Below are 27,441 nucleotides of genomic sequence, written 5' to 3' on the forward strand. Positions count from 1 at the left end.
TAAAATATCCATCCACTCGGGTTTAACAGTGTGTGGTAGTGTTGAAGCTGAGACCAAAAAACTTTTTCCGCCCGTAGAAATCCACACAAGAGTCACTGTGTGTAGTGCCTGTGAGAGGGCACTTGCCTTTGATACATCCAAGCTGTTGGGTCTGAAGCATGCAGTGTTCAGCAGAGAGAGAGGCCAGTTACCTGTGGGCTAGCTGGATGTGTGGATGATTCTCATCGCTCTGTCATTTCCCAGTAGCGGGCCCACTTGATGAAGAGCCAAGGATCCGTGCCTGTTACTCTCTCTGTGCGACAGCCAAGTGTCCACATGCATGAGTGTGTTCATCAGTCAGGTGGCACTAACCTGTGTGTGTGTCTGTGTGTGTGTGTGTGTGTCTAACCACTAGTCTAATGCATCAGCCAGCCAGCAGCTGGGCGCAGAGATTTGTTTATGCATCTCTCATTGCCAGTCTAATCAGCCCACCGTTGCACTTCCCAGATGATCTGTTGTGAGTCGGATCTGTTGAGTCACTCTGGGAGTTACTTAGAAACTGGAGCGATTCAGAAACAAAATGGCCGCCATTCATCTACTGTATGCAGGTTTGTGGATTGCATCTAATTTCAAATGACGTTTAAACTTTCAGAAAGAACTTACAGACAATAAAAACAGTTTGTAGCCAGGATTTGGGGAATATGACACATATAAAACAAACAAGAAAAAAACATTCACAACTCAATCGTACTGAATCCACGACTGTCTGACTCCCACAGCTGTGACTGAGCAGAGTTGTGTAGGTCCAGCACAGCCTCCTCCCTATACCTGGCTTAACCTGACACAACCTCACCTTGACACACCTGCATGTCTCAACCCAGGGAGGCGACGCTCTCATGACCCCGATTACTTCAGACCCGGCCACCCCACGTTTCCCCAATATGGTTTATCCCTAAACCTCAAAGCCTTTCTTGGGTTGTACTAATGAGTTTGATTAAAAGGGGTCTCTGATGTCCTGCCGAGGAAGCACTTCAAAGTATGAATGAATGGAATTAGCAGGTCAACATGGGCGGGCTCAAGGGGGAAATGTCAGAGGATTCGATCTGAGGCAGGCTGGGGGACCGTAAGGATAGCCTGAAACACTGAGGTATCGGATGACCTCCAGACATGCTTTCAATGTCTTTGCCACTTCCACTTTCACCCAGACACACAAAGACAGTCTCACGGAAGACATGACAGAATGTGTGCAAGGATCCCACTGCGAGATCCATTGGAGTGTGATTTTTTGTAACTTCACTTTACATACGGACAATTTGCATGCAAACCCGTTGGCAGATTCCTGTTACCAGCGATGTGCTGTTGGAGACGGATTTGTATCAGTTTACTTCCCTTCCATCTTGCTTGAAGCTGATTACTGGGATGTGATTTGAGTCGAACAATGATATGGATTTACTCCCATAATTCCCAGGATTTAAGCCTGTTAGATCTGTCTATAAAATCCCATGCACACACATTCTTACTGTTTGAATATGTTGCTGTGTGATACTGTATCACTTCACCGCACTGACAACCAATTGGGTCGTCTTAATTGAAAATAGCAGTATTTTTCCACTTACTAATTGACTTATACTAAGACACGAGTTACCATTAAAATATTGGTAATGTTAACACAGAATACCTTGGACAGGAACTGTGCCTTCAATTCATACCGGAACGACTGCCTGTTGTGAGTCTTAATTAGACATGATATCTTAATTTGCACACAGCCATACTACACACGGTAATTATAGTGTATGTTCCAAAGACTAAGCAGAGCACTGAAATCCCCAACTGCCTGTTGACTCTAAGGGTAAAAATAGCTCATTTAGGACATTGGAAGCCTGTCTCGTTTAAGTAAGACTTCTAGGCAGGGCCCTTGGGAAGAATCTCACTGCAATTTATCACAGTCGCTAATTATTCAAGTTTATAGCCGCTAGTTCAGGGTAAAAGGAAAAAGGAAAAGAAGAGGGAAGAAACACAACAATGAAATCATCCCGTGCCCATGCGCTGGCACCAGCAGAGTTATGAAAGCGCCATATGTCTGTTTTTAGGAGTGCTGTCGGATGATTACAACACATATTTCTTCTCTGGGGGGGGGGGAGTGGAGACTGTTGCTATTTCAAGTGAAGGGTCTGTTTCCTGGACTCTTAAAGAGGGGGGAAATGCTCTGTTCACTGTTGTTTTAACCGTCCACCACGATATACCACAACCTTGCCCTCCTCTTCTTATATTAGCACATGTTCATCAGTGGAGTTCATTGGCGAGACAGTGCAGTTCCATCACCCTGAAATATAGATTCATGGGCTAACAAGTCAGGTGGCTGAGCGGTGAGGGAGTCGGACTAGTAATCAGAATGTTGCCGGATCGATTCCCAGCCGTGCGAAAAGACGGTGTGTCCTTGGGCAAGGCACTTCACCCTACTTGCCTTGGGGGGAATGTCCCTGTACTTACTGTAAGTCGCTCTGGATAAGAGCGTCTGCTAAATGTGAAACGTGAACAACACTAGACACTAGGTTCTCTCTTATGAGTGGCCTCGTGATCTACTTTCAAATGGGTGAATTAATTGTAAATGCGCAGCAATATAGATAGACGTTTCTATGAGCGGTGACTTTCTACTGTTTTGCTATATCCGAGATGAAGTGGGCTTGATTGTGTCGATCCTTTGATTGGAAAAAAAAACAAGGTACATTGCCACCTTTGATAGTCAAAACAGTGGAAAGACTTTCTGTGATCATCACATCTTCAGCTCTCTAATCCCACAGCCCCGTATAGGGAAATGAACCCTCCTCTCTCCCGGCCTTGAAGCCACATTTAATAACAAACTCACTGCGTGGAGAAACAACTGTTTATCTTGTGGGAGTCCATCTGTTTGTTTCAATGGGAGGTGTGATGCCTGCAACACCAGACGCATGTGTACACACAGTCACAGAGGAATCACATTATCTTATCTCCCCGGCAAATAATCTTCCTACTCTGGGAAAATATCAGTAAAAAACAAAACAAAAAAAAGCCCAGTGTTTTCCTTGCCAAAACTCACTTTTTGGACGTGTGTCCTGTTTTTCTGCAAGCACACAATGCATCGATTTGCAACTGACATTCTGCAACATCAACATTTATTTAATTACAGCGCTTTACAATGGGAGTGAGGATGAACGTATTCGATTGTGTTGATATTCAATTATGACGGATTGAAATCCTGACTAACCATGAAACACAAACCCTTCATGTTTGTTTATTCATTGTTTATTTTGGTCACACAACACCTCCAGATGAAGTGAACTGTAGGAAATGGGAAGAGAGAAAATAAACAAATAGGAATCCTTTTTCATCCAGGCCTGGACCATAAAACGATCCTCACAATATCACATACCGTTGATATCAAGCCAAGCGATGTCACGGATTATGGACATAACCTTTTCTCACCTATTGTGTGTGTGTTTTTTTTCCAGCGTCGGTTCCTCACACACCATCGCTTCACCTGGCGAACACACAGAACAAAGGAGCTCTTCCATCATAGCCAGGAAGCTCTGCCTCTCAGCTGGTGTGTGCAGACCAACACAACAAGGATCTGGACTGCAAAACCAGCCCCTTCAGGATAGGTGTCTGTGAGGAGAAGGGAAGGAGCGAGAAAAGGAGGGTGTGTGTGTGTGTGTGTGTGGGAGGGTGGGCGCGAGGTGAAATAGCCTGATAATGTTCTCTCTCTGCCCCAGCTGAGTGAGATGCAGCTGTCTGGGTTTGGGAGACGAATGAAGGTGTCTCACTCGGGGACCCGCAGCATCCAGACGGGGACTCACAATTCCCCCCCCCAACTTCTTCGGGCCACAACAAATTAATTTGGGACAGCCTTGGAATGACACAATCCAGCTGGAGGTTGTTTAACACCCCTGTAATGTGTTTTCAGTGCGCCATGCCTGTTCCATCATGGGAGTGCATGATTGAAAAGTTGGACGAGTTAAATATGTATTTGCTGTGCTCACAAATAATTTGACACAGTGTGGCCTAGATATTAGGACTGTATAAATTGCAGCCTAGGGACCTAGCAGGTTACAGAGGACTGTTGTGAGGGAAAGGAAAAGATGTCCTCCAAGCTTTGTCCACTTCCTGCTTCACCTCATCATCATCCTCATCATCATCCTCATCCACTATTGTTGTAAGTAGACCAGCTCATTTCAACCAATGGTATCAACCATAGATATAAGTATGCTAATGTTTTCTGTACTATTCAAAGCGAGAATGTTGAGCTGGCCAATCAAAACATGTCCCTCTGATAAATACACTGTATATGGGTGCTTCCCAAAGGCAGTAGATGTGTTGAATCATTTAATTGCTAACAATGAGCAACAGTGTAATGTTGACTGGAGTCACAACTTACTTTCAAAGCATTTTCATTTTGTTTTCAGTGTTTCAGCCTCCTCACCCAGCAACAAAAACACGGCCTACATAAATCATTATTTCTCTCGTTTGGAAACAGACCTACAAACGCTCTTAGAATATGACGGCCTTTGAACTATTCCTCCCAAACCCACAACTGGTTATTAATTCATCCATTCTTTTGAAAAGAGAACCTAATTATCATCCTAACATCGGCACGTCCCGTGAGAAGTCCCCACACGAAGCAGAGGACTAGAGCACCACGGCTTCACAGGCTCGTCAGATTAGGAGTGCCCACAGATGACAGTTTGAGGATGACTTTGGTAACGGCAGAAACAAGCGATGAATTATGTAAGCTCTCTGTGAATATTGTAACACAGATGGGACCAGTGTCCCACATGCTCACCTCGTTTTTTCCAGCCATGGAAATCTATTGAAATGCGGTAGTGCTCGGTCACCAAAGGATGTATAAATTCATCTCCTTCAACTCCAGTCCTCCCTATCAGTCAGGCCTGTGCAGACAGCGAGTCCTCCGTGCTGTCTTAGAGGCTGAGGGAGATAAGGGGAGAGGAGGTGATTGGGTTTGATTGGATGAGATCTCTGTTTGGAAAGAGGGGCAGGATAACATCATAGGTTCTTGGAACATGGCCGTACTTCTGGGAAAAGCAAAGCAAACTAACGTGGCAGGACTCATTAATACAAGACAGTTTTCTGGCCGTGTTGTTCCCATTTCTGCTCCTCCCAGAGTTCCACAACCGGTGAAAAGACCTCCCATGGCTAGATGTTCTGTATATTAGACAGAGTCACTAGTGACACTATGACAGGCTTCAGATGAGCAGGTTTACCAAGCAACAGCTGACCGTTGTCTTGGACTCCAGAACTAAACAAATCAAGCAACAAATGCTTCGCCTGCTGAACATTCGAGAAGTCGGAAAGTCTAGAATCAAAAAACGATTTGGCCCAAGGTACAAGACATATTCCCTTTTCTGTTGATTCTAATAGTTTTACTGCTAATCACTTTTTCTTTCACACTGTTACATTTATTGACCTTATTTCAGCAGCTGCACTCCCCTGCTATTTTATTGTCTGTTTTGTTTCGTTCCTTCCCCTTCTATTCCTGCAAGGCAAAACAAAGAGATAATTGAATTGCACTCTACAGGCCAGCAATGAGTCAAACACATTCACATGTTAGATGAGGTCCTGCATATGGTCTGAATCCTAATGTTCAGAATCAGAAGTTTCTTTCCAGATAAACCCTGTTTAATTGTTATCATCATAATAAGCAGAATGGTAACAGTTCTCCTGTAATGGGCTGTGATTAATATAATGCAGCTGTTTCAAAACAACCTAGAAATAATACTTTAGACACTTTTCTTTGTGAACTTATGTTACAGAGATATGAACTACTAGGAAGACACGTTGACACCAAGACAGACTCTGTGAAGAAATCTCTGTTTTACTTTAAACTGCCTCTAGCTTAAATTGACAACAAAGCACATCCATTGTTGTTAACATAACAACATATCATTTGGTTACTATTAATTATAATTGTATAAATTATAATATTAAATACACTTCATCATAAAGTGTTTTTAGTTAATCACCATGTGCTTACTATCCTCCACGTAGGATAATAGGGTATTCAGCATTGCACCATTAACGAGATGGATCTAGTTCTTATTTCTGTCATGAAAACCCCAATCATGGAAGTTTGAATGGCAAGCTGGAGGACAATGTGAAGTGATGCTGGATCATTTCCAAAAGTGTGAAACAGTACAGTGCGTCAGAGCGATCGTTCCTCCGAATCCCATAAAGGGAAATATGGGGGTGTTGATGGATAGAGCTACTGATTACAAGCACAGTAAGTGTTAAGCTAAAGAATGCATTCAGTCTGAATCATGCCCCTTCTTGAGTGAAGAGCTTAGCTCGGGGTCTCTGTTGCGATGAAAACCTCAATCCCCAAATTTCCAAACAAGCTTTGTGGTCGAGGCTTGTGATTGGATGCCTCACAGGATGTGGGCGTGGTGGGGCAGTTCCTCAGCCCGCCACGCCCACGGTAACCCACAAGACGCGCGTTCAGGATCCTCTCGCAATTAGATGCAACTCTGTAATCAGCTACAGGCCCGGCGCATGGAGGGGCAGTAATGACAGCTTGAAGAGGAGCCGGCTGTGGTTCGTGGGAGGGCACTGACATGTTTACGGTGCGTTGGAATGAGTTGCTTGGGCACGTGAGGGGAGATCCAGGGGAGGGGAAGGCTCTGGAGGACACATCAAACAGCACCACACTGTTTTGACTCTCGCTGTCACTTTGTACCGTAAATGTGTTCAACTCACGGCCAGCTTCGCTGGATTCTCCGCTCTTCAATGACAGGATCTGTGTGGATAGTATGCATGTGTGTGTGTATTTATAGAGTGCATACAGGACGTCTTGGTGGATTGGCCCCACATGTCGCCCCACATGTCGACCATCTGTTGGGGATCCGGGGCTGGAGAACCACACGGCAGCGGGCTGTCCGGCGTTGAGCGGTCATCGGCTCTGGAAGAGTTCCCGCTCCACCGTTTGTTCGACTTCTCACTCGCTGCTCATCCATCCCCTGCTCAGCGGCGGGAGGCGTGAACACGCGGGACGCACGCCACCATGCCAGCTGCCAAGACCGGCTTCACGTCGTCTGAACGGTCGGAAATCTGAGCGTGTGTTTGTGCGACAGCTCAGGCCAGAAAAAAACATGTGTAGTTGTTGCAAACGTATGGTTCCTCGGTCAGCCAGAGAAAACTTCGTCAAGTGAGTGTAGAAAAGTCAAATCTGTAGGAGAAATGGCTTTATATGGCCAATGCTAGGCTGCTGATACTGGATCTTATAGTCGAAGATTTGTCACAATGTTTACACTACTGGTACTGTACACATGAAACAGTGGAATCAAGACTCATGGTTAGACAGTCATTCATCGATCTAACATCCAAAACAAGGTTTCCATTGATGCAACAGTTCTCAAGCATTGCATCATTTCCTGTGCATCATTTCCTGTACCACCACTGACGATTCCTGGTTGGCCCTCGCTAACGGGTAGAGAGGTGACCTTAGAGAATCAACCGCAAATAAAAGCTTGGCCAAGGGAGATGACAGTAAAAGGTGAGAAAGCTCAACTTGTCAGAAGGATCTTTTGTGGTTTGGCCACTGAGAGTCTGGTGTTAGGGTGTAAGACTCGCCCATAAGGAAATCAATGGTGTAGAAAACACCGTCTCACTGCATTAACACATTAAAGTCACACTCCAAAATGAAAGTGTTTTTTTTTTTTTTCTTTACAGATGGTCTTATTTCATGCAAATTTTTCTGTCAATTGGTAAAGAGAGAGAGAGTTGGCAGGCATTACAGGTGGCAAGCTATTGATGCACTGCTTTCTTCAGCCTCGTCGTGAGACAAGCATGAGATATTAACTGTTATTTCCTCTGGGATGGAGGTATCGGCGAGTCCATCTGTATGTTAAGAGGGGGATCCTTCACGGGCCGGTGTGATGTTGCCACGGCGCTGCCTCTCCAAACGTGGCAGAACTGATGGAGCCAGCGCTCCCGGCGGGCGCTCGCATCGCCAGGGCAACCGCTGCCTTCGCCAGGGCAACCACTGCCTTTTTATAAACACGGGGAACCGAAAGAAAAATGGTAGTTAACAAGAAGGTGGGTTTTGTCCTTGGTTCCCTTTTCACGGTCTTTGACCCCCCCCCCCCCCTCTCTCTGCAGCTGATGAACAGTAATTCAGTCTGGAGTGTCAGAATAATTAAGGAACAGGATCTGAATGACCCTCGCCCCGGTTAGGTCTGTTCTTCTTGTACATTTTCTCTTCAAAGTCGGTCACTGTAACCAAATACAAGAGGCTTTTTCAATTAAGCACATGCAGAAAACATGTCTTCTCCAGAAAGTAGAGAATTAGTCTTCTTCATTTATGATTAAAGACACTTTTTGGGGACATCAACCAGACATAAGCCTATCCAGATGACTAAAATGGAGGGAGTTATTCAATCCCATTGATCTTTTCAACATCTTAAAATGTTGTGTTTGATGTTTGGTCCTGTTTCAGATCCAGGATCATTTGTGGAAATGTGCTTTTGATAAGTAGTGTCAGCTGCTCGGTTTTCAGACTTCCTGATTGTTGGCGTGCTTTTCTCTTCATCCATCATAGTGTTCTGCGACTGTCGGAATCAGAAGGTATTGTGAAATTAACTGCTGACATACCTGGATTGTAAACAGAATTATTTAATCTTTGATCTAACTTCCCAAACGTCACTCGATAGCGAACGTTCAACTTGACCACCATTCAAATGGTCTTTAAATTGAATCTACAGTTTGTTAGATCCGAACCATGTGTTTGTGCCTATTGTAGGCTACACGTATAACTATCACAGTGCAGCGTGGTCAAAGTGACACGGTGCTCTAATGTAAATGTGGCTAGTCACTGGGCTCTTTCCACTGCCTACTTGCAGTAAATACCATCTGTAAGACAACAACCCAGCCAGTGATCTGGGCATGTTCATGGTCTTGGAGGGCTGTCTAGAATACACCTTGTAAATAAATGATGCTAACTAAAGGATCCTTGGCACACTCTCTGACACGGTGTAACTATCCTGTACATTTTCCATTCTTGTACTCTAACAGAACAATGGGAATTTCTTTAAAAGGGTAGTGTGTAGTGTTCTGCAAGCTACGTTGTGTTTACATGGGTTAAATTATATTGCATTTGTGCGTCAGCATATGGGGCTGACACACGAATACAAGTAGGACACGAGCACAGGTTTACCTTTCTTACAGCCGCACAGTAGATTTATGTTTTGTTGTTGTGGATATCTGGTGAGTGATTCAGAGCCAGCATTTCGTCAGGCCATTGATTCCTCACATTTTCATTAAAACCAGCTTCCAAATCCAATTCCAGCTGTTCCTCAAAATGAAATTATTGAATTACAGGCCAACATTAGCACCAGCTTGCAAAACCATTTAGGGCCTTGTTTAGCTTTAATTGCTGATGCACTCTAAGCATTCAAGACCAGAAATGCAAGACAGAAAGGCAATAAGCTCTCGTCAGTCAACAATTTTGGAGATGTTTGTGTGTATACACTTCAATATTTAGGCTACCGTACATTAAATACATACTTGTAAATATATATGTATATACTGTATATATAACAGTACATCCGATATGTTTGTTTGTCTGTTCAGACAGAGCCTTTTGTAGAATGAAAAAGGCAACACGTAGTGGGATGATTAATAGTGAACTCCATTATTGAAAGGCCTCACTCATAAGATGTCTTTGTCTCCCCGGGGAACCGACAAGCTACTGCAGGCTACCATCATATTGTTGTGTTTTTTCATTACTCAAAATGTCCTCATAACACCGTAGCAGGGAAAACAACTCCCCCGCGGACAGGAGACAGGAACCTTTGAAACACCTGCGAGGGCCTCCAATTAACCCTGAGAGCATGTTACCCATTCAGTTTATGTTCTCTCAATAATAATAAAAAGGCCTGGGCCCCTGTTGAAAACTGGGCAGGACTGATGACAAGAAGAACAGCAGTGAATTCATAACATACGGACGAATCACAGGCCCCTTCACTGAACCAGGGAGGACTACAAACTGAAGGACTACACCGCAAGGGTTGCTGGGGTATCTGACCTACGATGCAGACAGAGATGCAACGTGAGTGATGGTAGTTTGTGTTTTTTCTTTAATCTGAACCTTTTCCCATCCACCTCCAGACCTGTTGTTTGTTGGTATTATTTGACCTGACAGGTAACAAGGTGTTCTGCTAGGAGGGCCGTTGGTGCATCCATGAATAGGCTATTGGTTAAGTGCACTGTGTTCAAATGGTGCATTGAAAGCTATTTTGGAGGCATAATGGAGTGAGATGGATGTGGAGTGGACATGAACATCGCTCATTAACTGCTGTAATGGAAAGCTCTCTGCAGGCACTCTTAGGTATCTGAACCGGACCAATCACCTCTGTGAGTCATCAGGGCGGGAAGTTGTGCTTGAAGAAGTCAGTCAAATGAAAGCTATTCTGTTTTGTTTTTTTTACCAAACAGTTATTATTTAGAACTACCACAAAACAGCTGTCATCTTATCAGGAGGGCGGATATTGTACATTCCATGTCAACCTATAATCAAAGAGCTATTACTCTCCTTTTAAATTAATTTTATTGGTCTAATTCAATGTACTTGTGGTAAAAATTTCAGTTTGGTTTTCACTAACCACTGTCATAGGTGGCGTGATGATGGGGAGTATTTGTTAATAGCTACCTATTCACAGAAAAGGGCCTTTCAAACTTGTTAGGTCGGTGGCAGTTTCTCAAACTGAATTGTGGGTCTTTTAAAAGGCACGGTCTGGCCATGTGTGAAGTTCTCCCTGGGCAGATGTATGTTATGGGAGTGTGAGGGGACTTCCACTAGTGTGGACAGCCTGTCCTGTTTCATTCCTTTAACCTTTATGTATCCCTGCTGGCCTTATTAGCTGTGTGCCCACATAGCTCCCTCATGGCTTGTTACAGGGCTTTACATTAAAAATGAATTTGCAAGTTATAGCGGGTGATAATTCCTCATTACATCTGTGTTACCACAGTTTTATCACCTGCTTAATTCTTTTTCTCCGACTGTTAGGGCAGCAACCTTACAGGATGTGTGTGGCGGATGAGAAAGGAAGTGATGGCAGTGGCAATTATATTGTAAAGCAGAGAAGGTCAATAAGAAAGTTCACTAGGAGCAATTAAGTTAATGTGTTATTGTAGCTTTCATTTGTTCCTGAACCGAATGTATTAACTGTCAGTTTATACTAATAGGGTTCATTTCAGATGACTAGAAATAAATGTAATTGTTACGCTCCCATTGAGCACATTAATGATTTAGCTCCTTGTCAATAACCACAAGCGACCACACATTTAACACTTCCCCTTTCCTTTCTTTGAAACAGTTTTTTCTAAATTTCTTACCCAGTTCATTTAAAACACTTTCAAATAAGAGCGTTCAAACTGTCACGCACACGGTTGCTTTGTTTTGAAGGTAACACCAGCGGTACAAAAGGTACAACGCAATGTCATTCAGGAATGGTACTGGACCCGAGCAGGTGAAGGGTCAACTGGAAACAGAGAAGGAGGTTGGGATTCCTGCAAGAGGCTTGTCTGTCAGTGGTACCTTCACCAAGCAGATGTGACAAAGAGGGGGAACTGGAGGCCAGGTAGAGGCCAGGTGGAGGCCGGGTGGAAGCCGGGTGGAGGCCGGGTAGAGGCCGGGTGGAGGCCGGGTGGAAGCCGGGTGGAGGCCGGGTGGAGAAATGTCTGGCAGCATCAAAGGTTTTATCATCGAAGGTCTGATGCGAGGTCTAAGATAAGATGTCTCCCTAATGAAGTGTTCTTTTAATGATTCGGCAGTAACCATAGTTGCTAGAAAGGCCAGGACTTGATTTCAGCTCAAACTGGACACTGAGCTGAAACCAAACCCTGGTCTTGTTGTGTCACCTGGGCCAAGTCAAAGACAAGGCATTACAGTACAACATTCTTCCATTGATTCCAGCAGTTCATAACAAAAGCCTGTTGTACAAACACGATCAAGATTACCTCAGTGGATTATTTTCAACAATCAGATCTCGGTGCCAGTTGGCTTAGCATAGCGTCTCTGTATATTGTTACGGGTGCAAAGGACACTGTTGCTGCAGGAGAACTTTAAGGAAAGTTAGAGGACAGTTGGATGGCAGAATGAGCGCTTCATCTCATAAAGGCTGCCCTTTCCCTGACAGTGGCCAGTGTGATGACAGCCAGAAGCCCAGACAGCCAGACAGAGGCAGGAAGAGCTGTCACCCAACCCCTTATCATACACCACCTCATTGTGAATGTCAGGACTCCTGCTCGGTTTATTTCTTCCTTCTCTTTCTTGTCCTCCCTCCCCACCTCTCCTTTTCCCCGTTATTCAAGCAGTTTAGGAAACACAGACAATCTTCAACCACCCAGGCAGCCCTAAGCCTCAAAGAGCCACCCAGATACGAGCGATGGAGGTGAGCTATCGGCTGACCTGTAACCGCGGGCCCAAGGTGATAATCATTTCCAAACCGCCTAGAAAAATGGTTTTAATAACCCTGTAAAGGTGACGTTTGTCTGTCTTATCAGACCTGGCAGATGCATCATGGGGGGTTGAGGTGGGGGGGGAAACAGGACAGAAAGGCAGGAAGAAAGGGTCAGCTGATAATATTTCCTCCCCAAGGAAGGATGAGTCTGGAATTAGAAATGTTTTGAAAAAAAGTGCTTCTTTCAGGAGAAAGTTGAGGATTAGGGATTGTAGCCCTCCCTCCTTGCTTCAGTCACTCCTCCCCTTCTCCCCCTATCCAGCTACTACCCCCTGCTAGCTGAGTGTCTCAGGTGCGACAAAGCATTCTCTCTACGTCTCCTCTCCATCCCTCTTTTCTTAATCTCTCTCGTCCTCCTGCCTCGTTCCCTTCTTTTCACGTCTCCCACACCCTCCATAAAAATACAACCTTCCACTACATGGGTCAAGCTTCAAGCAGTTGTTTCCTGGCTGTTGTTAGCCTCATTTTCCACAGTGTTTTCTGGAAAGTCTGGACGATCATCGGCACGGCAACCGCACATGTGACACGTGACCATGTGACCACCTGTTCTGTCTGTGGTCCTTTGATGTTCTGTAGGTTCCAAGGCGACCGGCCCAGATTGAAATACCAAACCCCAGTTTCAAAGGCTCGTCTTGGCAGGTTTACACTCGACCTACTGGAGAAGCCAGAGGTCTTCTGAGGGAGCATCACTTGAAGTTCCACTGGGATCAATACCCTTCATCTGAAGAGTTATCAGGGGATCCTTCTGAGAAGGAGGATATGATGATTTCATTCTGTTCCCCTTGCTTGTGTTTGACCTGAAACATCTCACTTTACCCAAAATACTGCCTGACTTGACATCTTACAATTCACTGACGTAAATGTTTTCACAAAACAGCCCGGACAGAATTACTTATGATGCACCACGTAAAGTACCTTTCCTACAATCAGAATTCCCAGACAGGGGCTGGCCGAGGTGTCTGTTGAGCGATTGTCATCTACAATGCAGCTTCTACCTCTGACAGTGATTTGTCTTTAACGGTCAGTTCAGCGCACCGACTAATCACTCTCCAACCTGTGGCGTGATCAGCTGTTGACGAGCTGTCTGGCAACCCTGACAGCCTCTGTCCCCGCCCCACCCCGCCCGCCTCCTCGCTATGGGGTGACGACACTTCAGTCAGCAGGGGGGGGGGAACAGGGACACTACACCTGCCGCACAGGGGAACAGGGAGGGCCAAGCAGTTCCCTGTCAACATCTGGTGGAGGTTGAACTCAGGGAGGGGGAGAAGAGAGGAATGATCTGGGAGGACAAGGAGGACAAGGAGGGAGGGGGTGGTGGGGGGGGGGGGGGGGGTTAATACCAGACGATCCAGTGAATGTCTTTTTTTCTCTCTTCCCTTATTTTTTCCTTCTCCCTCTGAAGTGTTTAATGGTGTTTAACATTTACATTGTGCTGCAGGCTAGAGATGACTGAACACACAGGTCTCTCTCCCTCAAACACTCTTTTCTCTCTCACTCTCTTCCTCTGTCTCTCTCTCAGAGGTATTGAGACTGCAGCTATCTGCACCTTTAGTATCATAATTAATTCCCTGCCACCTGGTTTTCATCTCGTAAACCTAAATTATTTGGCTTGCTGCCTCAGGAACTCTGCATTTCCTTGACTGGGTAGGGAACAAAGATACCAGTAAATACTACTGAAAGCAATGCTTGTTTGCTCACAATAATGGTTGTTTTATGGAGGTCTTTGTTAGCTACGCAAAACACTAATGAGGTACATAGTTCATGTTGTTGTCAAAAGAATAATAATAAGAGAGGTGTACTGTGAAACTGACAACTTATAAAGTACACCAAATCCAATTCAACCTCATGTATCTTGTGTGCGTGTGTGTGTAAGGGTGTGATCTACAATCTTTCCTCCTCAACTACATCTAAATCCATCTTGTCCCAGGAGTGGGGCGGTTGGGATGTGATTGTATATGATTATGATATATCCTCCTCTCTCTCTTATCTATGAGGCAATGTGCCAGACACTGACAAAATGCAGAATACACAGATCTCTCCCCTCAGTGCAAAGCTGTCTTAACACAGACAAGAGGAGAATTCATAGCTCTCTCTCCCAGAGCAGGCTGTCTCAACAGACACCAAACACCTGGAAGTTTGGAGTTTTTTCCATAACAAAACACCACAACCCTCTAAAAAAGGCAGAGAAATCGTTAACGATCACCGCAACCGCTGGATTGGATACATTTTGGACGCGCGCTTGGCTTGGCTCCGGCCTCAAGGTCAGCTAGCACTCGGGCTCATGGAGGATCTGTGCTTTGGTGAAGTCACACAGCATCATCAAGTGAGGCTAAGCTCAAACCGCTCCAAGCTCTTCCTCCAGTCAATGTCAAAGTTCCACAGTTAGAGACAGCCGCAACACAGCCTCATCTCAACCCCCATCCCCCCTCCCCCACCCTGCCTCACAGCGGGGGCTGGGGCTGAAACAGGCCCCCGCCCTCACGCCCCCGCATCTTCCCTTTACCAGACAGTTTTCAGGCCTTGATAAGCTTTGCTGCTTTACTGTTTTCCCTTAATTCCCACCGTTTGGAAACCCCCCAGCACCATCTAAATCCATCTGCCTAATCTCTCCTCCTCACTTCTCCCTGTCTTTCTCTCTCTCTTTCTCTTTCTCTTTCTCTTTCTCTTTCTCTTTCTCTTTCTCTTTCTCTTTCTCTCTCTCTCTCTCTCTCTCTCTCTCTCTCTCTCTCTCTCTCTCTCTCTCTCTCTCTCTCTCTCTCTCTCTCTCTCTCTCTCTCTCTCTCTCTCTCTCTCTCTCTCTCTCTCTCTCTCTCTCTCTCTCTCTCTCTCTCTCTCTCTCTCCCCCTGTCCCTGTCTCTCCCTGTCTCTCCCTCTCCCTCTCCCTCTCTCTCTCTCTCTCTCCCTGTCTCCCTGTCTCTCTCTCTCCCTCTCTCTCTCTCTCTCTGTCTGCAGCTCTGTGCCTGGGTGTCTAGCTGTGTTGAGACAGATCTACTCTCCAGTGCTGGGGTGTAGAGATGTTAGTGGTATGAAGCTGAGCGATGCCTAGGCCTTAAGCCCTCACTCCATCCACCCCGTTCTCTCCTTTCCTCCTCTCATTGGGAACAAAGTGGAGATCAGCCGCACTGGCAGAAAAGTTTCTCTACAGCAGTTTCTCTCTTGTAATGCTGTCACTTTCTCTCCTGCCCTCTCCCATCCCCTCAGCCTCCCTCCCATCCCCTCAGCCTCCCTCCCATCCCCTCAGCCTCCCTCCCATCCCCTCAGCCTCCCCCCCATTCCCTCAGCCTCCCCCCCATCCCCTCAGCCTCCCTCCCATCCCCTCAGCCTCCCTCCCATCCCCTCAGCCTCCCTCCCTCCCTCAGCAGGATGTGGTCATCCCAGCCTCAGAGACACTAAAGACTTAGATTACTTTCCCCTCAGCTCTCGGCCCCTCTGGCCTCCTCCGCCCTGCAGGCCTCCAGCCCATCAACCCATCAGTCTCCGGTAATCCCTGACAATCCGGAGGTGAGATGAACGTAGTGGTGTGTGTGTGTGTGTGTGCTTGTGTTGGGTGGAGGGGGGTCTGCTGGTTCCAGTCTGCTGATGGAGTAAGCGTTTGATGGAGGGTATAAGCTTGAGTGACGGTGTGTGGCCGTAAGCGACCTCTCCCTCCGTGTCTAAGCAGAGAGGTTGAGTCGCCCGGCGGGCTGCTGTGACACTGTGCTCCAGGTGGATGTCTGGCTCCTGTGATTACATCCTGTAACAGGTGTGAGGCCTGTGTCCTGTCCACCTGGTGGTTTGAGCTTTTCAAAACTCAAACTTTAAGAACTCTAAGAATTCTCTGTATGTTGTGTGCGGGCATGAGAGTTCTGTTGTGTTTCGCCACTATTAACATGTGGATGAATGTCGGTCTTGTGTGGAACTGCAGAACAGAATTCAGAACACACTTCTGTACAGGGACATTAACACCCCTTCTTGTTATCTGACCACTGAATAAAAGGGATGCACATAAATGTTGTGAGAGTGATATTCTACTTTGACAAACATCTCTCTCTGCTGTGAAGGCATGTGTGCATCAGACTCAGAGCTCATGAGGCCAGTAGCTTACACACTAGTCACGAGGAACACCTCAGTCCTGTCAACAGACAGACTATTGTCCTTCATGATAACTGCTGTTGTGTTGGTTTCATGATGAGACATGTTTTTCCAGATCATTCTGACAAGACTGGAGCAGCAGCCTTCATCGCTTCTGAGCCGTCTTCAGCCTGTGGGCTTGCTCTGCGTGTGAAGCTGGGTGTTTTTCCAATTGTAATTTTTTTGGTGCTTTTTTTAAAGCAGGTCTTAGGCATGTATGTGCATTCATCTGATAGCAGTTTTTTGCTGGACTTCATTCACAGTTAAATGGGACAACTTCAGGCCCAACGGCAGTAACTACACAAATTCAGGTTGTCTCAAACTTGCTCACAGCAACTCGTCTTTTAAACATGTTTTCATCTTGGCTTTGTTCCCCTCAGTGATGTGAAACGAGATCCCCTTTCTCCCAGAGGTGAATCCCATATGGCCACTGCTGAAACGGAACGCACATGGAAATCCATAAACACAGAAAATGTTGATTCTCAGGATTAGATGTGGCACATTGAGAGTCTGATACGATTGCTGTCTCCTGTTGTCATTATCATGTAAATCTCTGATAGGCTACGTCCCCAGAGGGGACCATGTGAAGGTGACAAGACATCAGCTGGGATCAACACAGAACCCCTCACACACGCCACAAACCAACACAACAGCAGTTATCAGGAAGGACAAGAGTCTGTCTGTTGACACGACTGAGGTGTTCCTGGTGACTAGACAATAAGCGACTGGCTTCATGAGCTCTGAGTCTGACGCACTCATGCCTTCAGCTTCCCACATCACAGGAACCAACATACCACAGCCCTGGGCTAGCTTCACATCCCACAGTGGTGCTTTTTCTACCCCACTGTCCCCTCTTCCCACCCTGCCTCTCTGTCTGTCCCCCATCCCGCCTCTCTGTCTGTCCCCCACCCTGCCTCTCTGTCTGTCCCCCACCCTGCCTCTCTGTCTGTCCCCCACCCTGCCTCTCTGTCTGTCCCCCACCTGGCCTCTCTGTCTGTCCCCCACCCTGCCTCTCTGTCTGTCCCCCACCCTGCCTCTCTGTCTGTCCCCCACCCTGCCTCTCTGTCTGTCCCCCATCCCGCCTCTCTGTCTGTCCCCCACCCTGCCTCTCTGTCTGTCCCCCACCCGACCTCTCTGTCTGTCCCCCACCCGACCTCTCTGTCTGTCCCCCACCCGACCTCTCTGTCTGTCCCCCACCCGGCCTCTCTGTCTGTCTGACTCTCTCATTCTGGCCTTCTACACTTTCATTAGTGCTGGACGTCTGTTTGACTAACCCCCGCCCTTATTCTCACACACACACACACACACACACACACACTAAGCCCTGTAATTTCAGCACGACAGGCCCTGATTCTTCAGACAGTCACCTAATGAATCGTCACCCGGTTTAATACCAAATGATGCAGAGGTGAACTGAAAATCAGCATAATAACCGTGCAACAATAAAGTGTAATAACCGTGTATAAACGGTTTAACAACAGTGTAATAACACAATAACAGTGTAACAACAGTGTGACAAGTGTGACAACAGTGTAATAACAGTGTAATATAACGATATGTAAGAAGCGGGGAGAAGGGGTGTAAATGCCCTAATTGAATTTATGTAACTGTCTCATCAAAACTGAATCAGTCACTAATACGACAGTCTCTGAACCTGAATGTCAGCACATGTCCATTAGGCTGACTAACTACCTCTCCTTATCCAAGCTCCTCTTCTGAGTAGGGGGGGGATATTACTCTGCCACCGTCACTGATGAAATAAAAAAAAAAGTCTCTCTGTCTCATAATCATAATCTTAAAATGAAATGTCCTCAGTTACTACTGAGTTGCCAGCATCAAAACATGGAAACAGAAGTGTAAGAGATGTGCTGCTGAAGCTGCTCGGCTTGTCTGAGGGATGCTTCTGACGGCAGGAACGCCATTTTCACACTTCCACTCTGTGACAGATTATTATCACAGATAAGCACAGCGAAATGACACACAATTACCCTTCTCTCTCTCTCTCTCTCTCTCCCCTCTCCCTCCCTCTTTCACTTCTAAAAGCAATCATTCAGCGTTTCACTCCCATGAACGTCACCAGTTTGAACGACGCTGGCGAACGCTCTGACCTCCAATCACGGACAGGTTCCAGATACACGTATACCAGCCTGAGGAGTCACACTTCCTGGTAGCTAACCTATCATTAGTGGCTCCGCCCCTCTTCGCTGTACAGTTGCAGGAGAGGGAATGTTAATAAGCAACGCTTGTCTGTGGTTTCTTGCAACCTGTGATCAGACACCCTTTCATCTTAGAGACACAGACACAAACAAATATGAAGACAAATCATGTCACTTTCTATCTTTCAATTAGACCACAACATGTGGACTCGCGTGTCAAATGTTCAACAAAGGACTGGAAGGACTGTGACAAGGTGGTTGGTGATTGGTGTGTGTGCTGCTATTGATATCCCGCCCCCATCGTTTCACAGCGCTACTAAACAGAAGAAATGGGAGTTTGCTGTCGTCATCTTCATCTCTCTGTGTCTCATTGGTCCGCTGTACACAAATGGATGGATTGAGCACTCTTTTAAAACTCATTCAAGAGTAATTGTTTATTGATCTGTTATTTTTTGCTATGTAATTATGCGAAAGGTGAATTGGAATGAATAGTGTATTGTATGTGGACTGGGACAACCAGTCCTGGAGTTGAAGTCGACAGCTTGATTGCGTAATTACAGAAAGACATGGCAGAAAACACATTACTTTGCCAAGAATTCCCGTAACAACTTGTCCTTCATCGTTTGGTCTGAATCTCTGAATCTGTGGAACTGACGTACAGTGAATCGATATCGTCTCCCAGGTGTGATTTTCCCTCAACGTGGACGAATGGATTTCTAGTATGTCTCGCTGTGCTTGTATTCCACAGGACTAAATAAAGTTGTTGTTTCCGTGTATGTTCTCAGATTGCCATGCCGACGCCTGTCAGTCAAGCCGTCCCCACCGGGCCCTGTTCTCCCGGCTCGGGCCGCACCCCAGAGCGCTCCGGGCGGAGGGAGGCGGGGCCGGGGTCACCGGGGGTCACCCAGCCTCCGTGTTCTCATTCAGGAGGACTCCCGGCGTTGTTTGTTTCTCATTCCACCAAGTGCTGCTCGCTCCACGCCCGGCCCCAGGAGCACACACAGGCCGACAGGATTCAGGTCTTTATTTCTGTCGCTGGTCTGTCCGCTGTGACCTTATTAGTTTGGTGAGGGCTGCGATTCTCTTCCGAGGCGTTTTATGTTCAGTTCGCTTTCAGGAACGGTTGCGGTGTTAAGACCACACACACACACACAAAACACACACCACACACAGACACACACCACACACAGACACACAACAGGCAGGTTTCAGGCAGACCATGTTTGTGGATCATAAAGAGCGACAGAGACTCTGTAGTTGACCAACCTTGAGAGACCAGCTGCCCCACGTCATCTGCTCCAGCAAACGTAATGTGACAGTAATCAATAGTCATTATTAAAGTGGCAACACCATCTTCAGCCCCAGATTAATCTTCATTCCTTCATGTTTACACAACGACCCCCCTGGATGCTGCGCTCTGCTGCCGGGGACAACCGCCACGTCTCCCTGGAGACGACCGACTACACAACGCCACTGTAGAATACACACACTGCCACAGTGTTAAAACACTACCAGAGGTACCTGGTCTGGAAACACACACACGCCAATATCAGAGAACTGTTTAGTAGAAAGGCACCTCTACAGAACTATATCATTAATCATCTTTGCATCACTGCATTTACAATCAACATTATGTTCAAAGTTATCAAGAAATGGAAATGAGATCAGACCTATTTAACAGTGAGGCCTGGACATGGGGTCTGTGCTCCAGGCAGCTAACGCTTAAATCAATAAGGAGGATCTTTGAACAATAATGGAATATCTCTTCCTCAGTTACAGGAGAGGGATAGCAAGCCCCGACTGTGAGGTGACGAATCAGCAGAGAACTGTGAGTGAACCACTGTGTCGACAACACGCTACGAACGCATGTATCATGTATGTTCCAGAGAGTCATCCGACCCCCCGCAGATGAACCTGTGTTTGGTATGCATCAGCGACAGCACATTAACATTTTTGGACGGCCTTAAAGGCTCTCCTCTCCTCCACCCCTCCTCCACCCCCCTGACCAGAACAGATGGTGCCTTCTCAGAGAGCTCTCCCTCTTTGACATCCCCTCCCCTGCTCCCCCCCCACCCCCGCTCTCCCAGGCTACACCCCCACAGGTGGTGGGGTCCTGCCCTGCTCCCATCGGAACACAACAGCAACCCCCCCCAGCCTCCATCGTTAAATAATTACTCTGGATCTTCCCTCCTCCCCCCCCCCCCAGTCTCTGGCCTGGTTCTTGCCGCCCCCCTCTCTCGCCCCCCCCCTCGGCCCAGACCACCCCCCTTCCTCCTGACCCTTCCTCCTCCACCTGGACGGCTCTCACGGGCTTGGTAACGAACCCCTGGTGCTGCCGTTGTGTTTGTCTGTTCCAGTTAAAGGGACTCCCCCCTACAGCTGGGGCCTAGCCTGTGTATCAGTCTGGGTCCTCTCAGTTCATTTTCAGTGTCCAACGGGCGCTATCAATGAGCGCAGACGGAAATCAGAACAGCAAAACGCCATCTTGGTTGTTTACAAAAAAGCCTCGACAGCGCTCCTCTGTAAAGCCGTTGTATTAAAGCCGCCTCGTATCAGATATGCTGCGAGGCAGTGGTTGCAGGATGGGTTGTGATTGGCCCAGCACTTTTCTTGCCGGAGGGAAATCAGTTTGAATGGGATGGTGGTTAGACCCATCTGGCAGAACAAACAAGCCACGAGGCACCAGACTGGTCAGGCTCACAGGCTGGACGTGGTCAGATGAGATCCAGAGAAAAAGACAGAGAGAGACACTGTTTTGGATTTGACATCAGGCCATGGAAAAGGCAATTGCTTCCCCACAGGGAGGGAGGGGGTAGGAAGAGAGGTAGACAGAGATAACGAGAAAGAGAGGAGAATTTGAGAAAGGAGAATAAGGGAGAAAACCTGAAAGAAAGTGTTCAGGAACTCAGGAAAGGGTGAGATCTTTAGGCAAGTACAGAGGATTAATTTGGTGCAAGGCTGAGAATGTACCAGGCGAGAATGTGTTTTTTTTTTTTGGGGGGGGGGGGGGGGGGGGGGGGCGACATGCTTTCTTTGTCAGAGTAATTGCTCTCAGCCAGTCTGGTGTGCAAACTGTCAGAGATTATAGGATTTATTCCCATGTAGATTTTCAGCTAAGACGCTTTGCTGAAGCCTTTCTGCTGCCTGCTTCCTTAGGAACGACCCCGCTGTCGAAGGACTGAAATACATGAATACTGAGATGGTCTGAAATCACGGCCTATATTTCCCCAGGCAGTAAAGCAGGACAGGCACAAAACTGTGTGCCTCAGATACGTGTGTCAACGTGAACCAATCACCTGTCAAGACATGTGACACCATCGTACACCGTCTCCGTGGAGAAGGAAGAGGAAGCGGAGCGAAACATCGGAGAGAAATCTGAGAGAAATCTGGAAATGATGTAAATCTGAATAGAGAACACAGAGGGACGATTGTATGTAAACCAGTTTTTTTTCACACTATGAAGTGTTTGAAATGTGGAACAGGCAATCTTAGGTCTGTGTATTCCTCCAGGTTAAAGGAATATTATCAACAATGAGGGAAAATAAGGTCTTATAGATAGTATCAAGCAACACAGTTTTTCAGTTGAGTAATTTCATTTATTTGATTTTGCACAAAAGGCATAAATACTGAAAGAAAACCACACACACACACAAAGGCAAACATTATGGGATACAGATTATTACGAGATCAAAACCAACGGCACATATTTGCATTTTTTTTTTTGTTTTACTTTTGTTTACCACGTTACTTCAAACAAAGCATTACCATTTCAAAGCCCTTCAAATCTGTACGACTCCCTGTCCAAACACGAAAACAAGAGGAAATTGTATATTTCCTCCAACTAGCCCGAAGAGTAGAACGACACAGTCAGAAAGTCGGGCTGGCCCCGCACACTGTTCAGTCCACAGCCTTACATAACTACCTGTACCAGGCTGTGTCTGCACATAAATCATTTTCATGTCTGACGGGCCTTCTCGATGAGCAGGATGAACACAGATGAAAAAGTAGCTTTCAACCATTGATTTGAACTAACTTGGTTCAGTAGCGAACCGTGACTCTTAAACCTTGGCCCTCTGACCCCAATTACTCATAGGAAAAATAACACAATACAGAGGGGGTATAGCATTAGGCCAACATAAAATTGTGTCGGTCATTACACACTATTTGAGCCAGCCCTTGCGGCAGTATTTAAGGTAATTGTGCATAATGGCGTTGCATTGGTACATTTATCCTACCGATTGACCGGTCATTCTGCACAACACTAACATGTAGGCTAGGGCTTCTACACAGTGGGAGTGGCAGCCAGAATGAAATCAGTTGGCGTTTTTAAATAACATGGGTTAGGGCTGGATTGATGGCAGGATTGAAGGGTTTTAGGAATGATAAAATAAAATTAGAACAGATTACTTTTAAAATATATATTTTTTTAATATATTAGGCCCTCTCTGAGGGCCCAGAAGGCTCTGACAGTTCCTCCTGGAACCAAGTTACCTCAACATATGTCACCAATCAGACCTTCTTCGAACACCTTCTGTTTTCAATCAGGCAACTTCTTTGACAGGGTTACTGGGAAGGGGTCCTGAGATGATGTTTGTAGTTCTGGAGGGGACTTTGAATAGGACAGGTCCTATTTCCCTCCAAGGCCACCGGGGTATTATACAACAGTTGCCCACTGCCCTCTGTTTCCATGGAGATGGAGGGGAAAGGCCATTGATGTTACGCATTCTTTAAAAGCCTGCACCCACAAACAGACAGTCTATCAACTACTAACCAAAGTTCAGAAACCCCTGAATAATCCTCGACTCTTTTATTCTCTGATTCAAACATTATTTCAGAAGACCTCAAAGAAAGGCTGGCGAAAATGTCTGCAGAAATGCACCCGACTCATCCTGTGTGGGCGAATTCTGCTGTTGAATCTCCTCATCATGGAGGAAGCCCACCATCGTACCCTCAGGGGCGTCTTCCTCTCTCTCCTCCCCCCTTTCCTTCCCCCCCCTCTCCTTCCCCCCTCCTCCATCCATCCCTCCCTCGCTCTCCCCCCCTCTCTTCCCCCTCTCCTGCCCTCCGTTCTCTCTCCTCCCTCCCTGGGGTGACCCTCTCTGGGTGGCAGGATGGGAACTGCCCCAGGGCCAGGCTGGTGCAGGAAGGAGGCCTTCCCAGCCCAGACCCCTGTGGTGAGCTGGGGGCCCAGTCCAGCCCCCCTGGCATGGGGAGGAGACCACTGGGGACCTGGGTCAGGCCCACAGAGGATCTCTCATTTCATGGAGCATTTACCAGGAGGAAGTGCTTTTAAGTCCTGATCTCTGAGATAGGTTTGACGTTCTGAAATAAGGCCTACTGTCGGTGAGTCAGTGAGTTTGTCCGTCTGTCACAAACAGAGAGACAGGGACTCACATACTGACTCACACCAGATGTTGCCTAAAGCATCGGGGGGGGGGGGGGGGGGAAGGAGCTTGCAGGTGTGTGTGTACAGTATGTGTGCATGCGTGCGAGGGATAGTGCGCTTGCGTGTGTGTCTCAGTGTTCACGGACTCCCCAGCAATTGGCTTCCTTTTGCTTCCGCAAGATTTACGAGTGCATTTTCCCCCGTGACAGAAACTGCTTCCTCCCAAGCGTACCCTGGGGAGCCACGGAGTGAGGAGCACAGGAGGGAACTGGAGAGGAACAGGTTCCTCAACCCGAAACAGGTGACCAGGGATCAGACCTCGGCAGGCACAACGAGCCATTAGTGTTTTATCTGCTCACACAGTACACATCTGCTTCTCATTTCCACACGCTTGTTCCGAGAGCGCTTGGGTCCCGAGGAAAAGCGCCCGCGGGGCGGGAGGAGAGAGCGGTCACCGTGCCGACCTCTCAGGCGACAGTCTGCTGCTCATCACGCAGAGCCGCGTTTTTATAGAGCGCTATTATGAGCCATGTCTGGAGGGGATTACAGACTCAGCGGCCCAAGGCTGTGATGAGTGATGCCGGTCTGGAGACCGGCTCACAGCGGCCTGTTCTCTATCTTTCAAGCGACTCCGTCGACGCAGTTACTCTGAGGTAAAGCTTCGCTCGCGGTTGTTTGGTGTCGCAAAAATCTGAAATGTTGTGTCGAAATGGAAGAAATGTTCCTTTTCTAAAAATGAGGGTGAATTGTGTTGTCCTTCCTCTTTGCGGTGATGCTGGTGTTGGTCACAGACAGCTTTATGGTTCCCCCAGGCTGCGAGTGTTACAGCGCAAACCGATCCTACATGCGTCTCACTCAGACAGTGAAATCCAGCACCATATTGTAGCTGGATGACGGTGTTTTATGGCAAAGTAAAAGCATGATTTGATTCATGGCAATGATGTCAGTTTTAGGCTATTGTACTGTACAACAATGACTGTCAGGAATGAAACTAATCCTGAGCTATGCGTTGGGTCACTAACCTAAAGTCACCCCACTATCTGATGTCACTTGTTCTGTTACGAAGTGCAATATCATTTCCTTATCTAATTTGTATTCACTGAAGCAGCCATGTTGAGCTGTCTTTGTCAAGTGGTTGTCTGTGATGGTATAACAAAAACACCCAGGCTGTTAGTGTGATGTAAAGTAGAGTTCATCTGGAGGATAGCCTTGGGAATCTCCCCTCATAAAAGACAAAAGTGTTCCTAAGGGGTGAGTCTTCACAGAACCACTCCAACTGTCTGAAACTTATCCTCCCTTCGCTCCTCCCTCTCTCTCTCGCCTGCTCGTCTCTCCTGACCCAGCAGTGAGACACAGGGTACATCTCTCTCCCTGCTCGTCTCTCCTGACCCAGCAGTGAGACACAGGGTACATCTCTCTCCCTGCTCGTCTCTCCTGACCCAGCAGTGAGACACAGGGTACATCTCTCTCCCTGCTCGTCTCTCCTGACCGAGCAGTGAGACACAGGGTACATCTCTCTCCCTGCTCGTCTCTCCTGACCCAGCAGTGAGACACAGGGTGCATCTCTCTCCCTGCTCGTCTCTCCTGACCCAGCAGTGAGACACAGGGTACATCTCTCTCCCTGCTCGTCTCTCCTGACCCAGCAGTGAGACACAGGGTACATCTCTCTCCCTGCTCGTCTCTCCTGACCCAGCAGTGAGACACAGGGTACATCTCTCTCCCTGCTCGTCTCTCCTGACCGAGCAGTGAGACACAGGGTACATCTCTCTCCCTGCTCGTCTCTCCTGACCCAGCAGTGAGACACAGGGTACATCTCTCTCCCTGCTCGTCTCTCCTGACCCAGCAGTGAGACACAGGGTACATCTCTCTCCCTGCTCGTCTCTCCTGACCCAGCAGTGAGACACAGGGTACATCTCTCTCCCTGCTCGTCTCTCCTGACCCAGCAGTGAGACACAGGGTACATCTCTCTCCCTGCTCGTCTCTCCTGACCCAGCAGTGAGACACAGGGTACATCTCTCTCCCGGCCCTGGCTTGCCGCCTCATGAACACAGACCGTGGCGATCTCCTCCTGCTCGCTCAACAGATGGATTATTTTAAAGAGGATCCGAATTCCTATCTAAGAATGATGTTTAAATTAGGACTTTCCTACGAACCCTCGCCAGCCTTCAGTAAAACCGACCTTCCTCTTTGGGTTGAACTGCATACGTACGAGTGTTGTGTATGTGACTGTTAGTCATTAAGTGTCCTATTAAGACACGAGGCAGCATGCCCACTCCAAGATCGCTCCCAGTCGACTTCAGACTCTTCTATCAGGGACAGCGTGAAAGACAGGAAGGATGTGTGTCTTCACTTCCTTGTTTCCTGTTCCTCTGCTCCAATGTGTAAACCACATTAAAGCTGCGCAGCAGATGTATTCTCCAGATAATATGTTTTATTTTGTTTAACCAACCCTCATAGCCAGACAAATATGAGATGACTTGGTGTAGGAGTGCAGTAGCGAACCGTGACTCTTAAACCTTGGCCCTCTGACCCCAATTACTCATCGGAAAGAAACACGATACAGCACGCACAGCATTAGGCCTACATACAATTATGTTGGTCATTACGCACTATTTGAGCCAGCCCTTGCGGCAGTATTTACGGTAATTGTGCATAATGACGTTGCGTTGGTACATTTAGCCTACAGATTGACTTGTCATTCTGCACAACACTAACATGTAGGCTAGGCTAGGGCTTCAACACAGTGGGAGTGGCGGCCAGAATGAAATCAGTTGGCACGGCGGCCGAAACGTTTTAAATAACATAGCCTACCTTGATGATGATCTTTACTTGAAAATAAAGTCCATTCTCCGGTCCTTTTGGATGAATTGGTTGATGGCTGGGTCAACGAACGAACAAGCTAGCGTTAGCTAGTTTATTAGCTTGTGATCGAGTTTGCAACAGCGTGCGCAACTTAAATTTAGTGTTTACAAAGCCCACCCATTTGGGGTGAATACTCGATTCCAGAGATTGAACCAGCTTGCTTCCATTAAACAGACGACCTCATGGCATAAATGTGGGCCCTCATCCTCCTTTACACCAGGTCAACCCTGCGTCAGAACATGCTTGTGTAGCCGGTGTGAATCGGTGAAACTCACTCCACCTAAGGTATGTAATGGGCCACCCGCGTCATCGAATAGTTAGCTTTTCTTTGGCGTAGCTGGTAGTGGTGGCGCTTGGGAAGTCAGAGATGGCGTGTTCGACCCTCGGTGAAGGGTGGACACGGTCCGGAAAAGCCTGACGGAACTCGCAAGACCACGTACGT

General features: G+C 47.2%; 1 long non-coding RNA gene across 1 annotated transcript; it reads right to left on the minus strand.

The window, feature by feature from the left end:
- Window positions 1-3,281: 3,281 nt before the first annotated feature.
- LOC146274692 (uncharacterized) lies at window positions 3,282-27,337 on the minus strand. The gene is made up of 4 exons (XR_014766275.1): window positions 26,949-27,337; window positions 4,796-4,938; window positions 3,442-3,621; window positions 3,282-3,297 (listed from the first exon to the last, which is right to left on the minus strand). It is a non-coding gene; the product is annotated as an uncharacterized LOC146274692 (long non-coding RNA).
- Window positions 27,338-27,441: the final 104 nt, after the last annotated feature.

Source organism: Hypomesus nipponensis, chromosome 8 (genome assembly GCF_054491055.1).
Source record: "Hypomesus nipponensis isolate SF chromosome 8, ASM5449105v1, whole genome shotgun sequence".
Taxonomy (NCBI): domain Eukaryota; kingdom Metazoa; phylum Chordata; class Actinopteri; order Osmeriformes; family Osmeridae; genus Hypomesus; species Hypomesus nipponensis.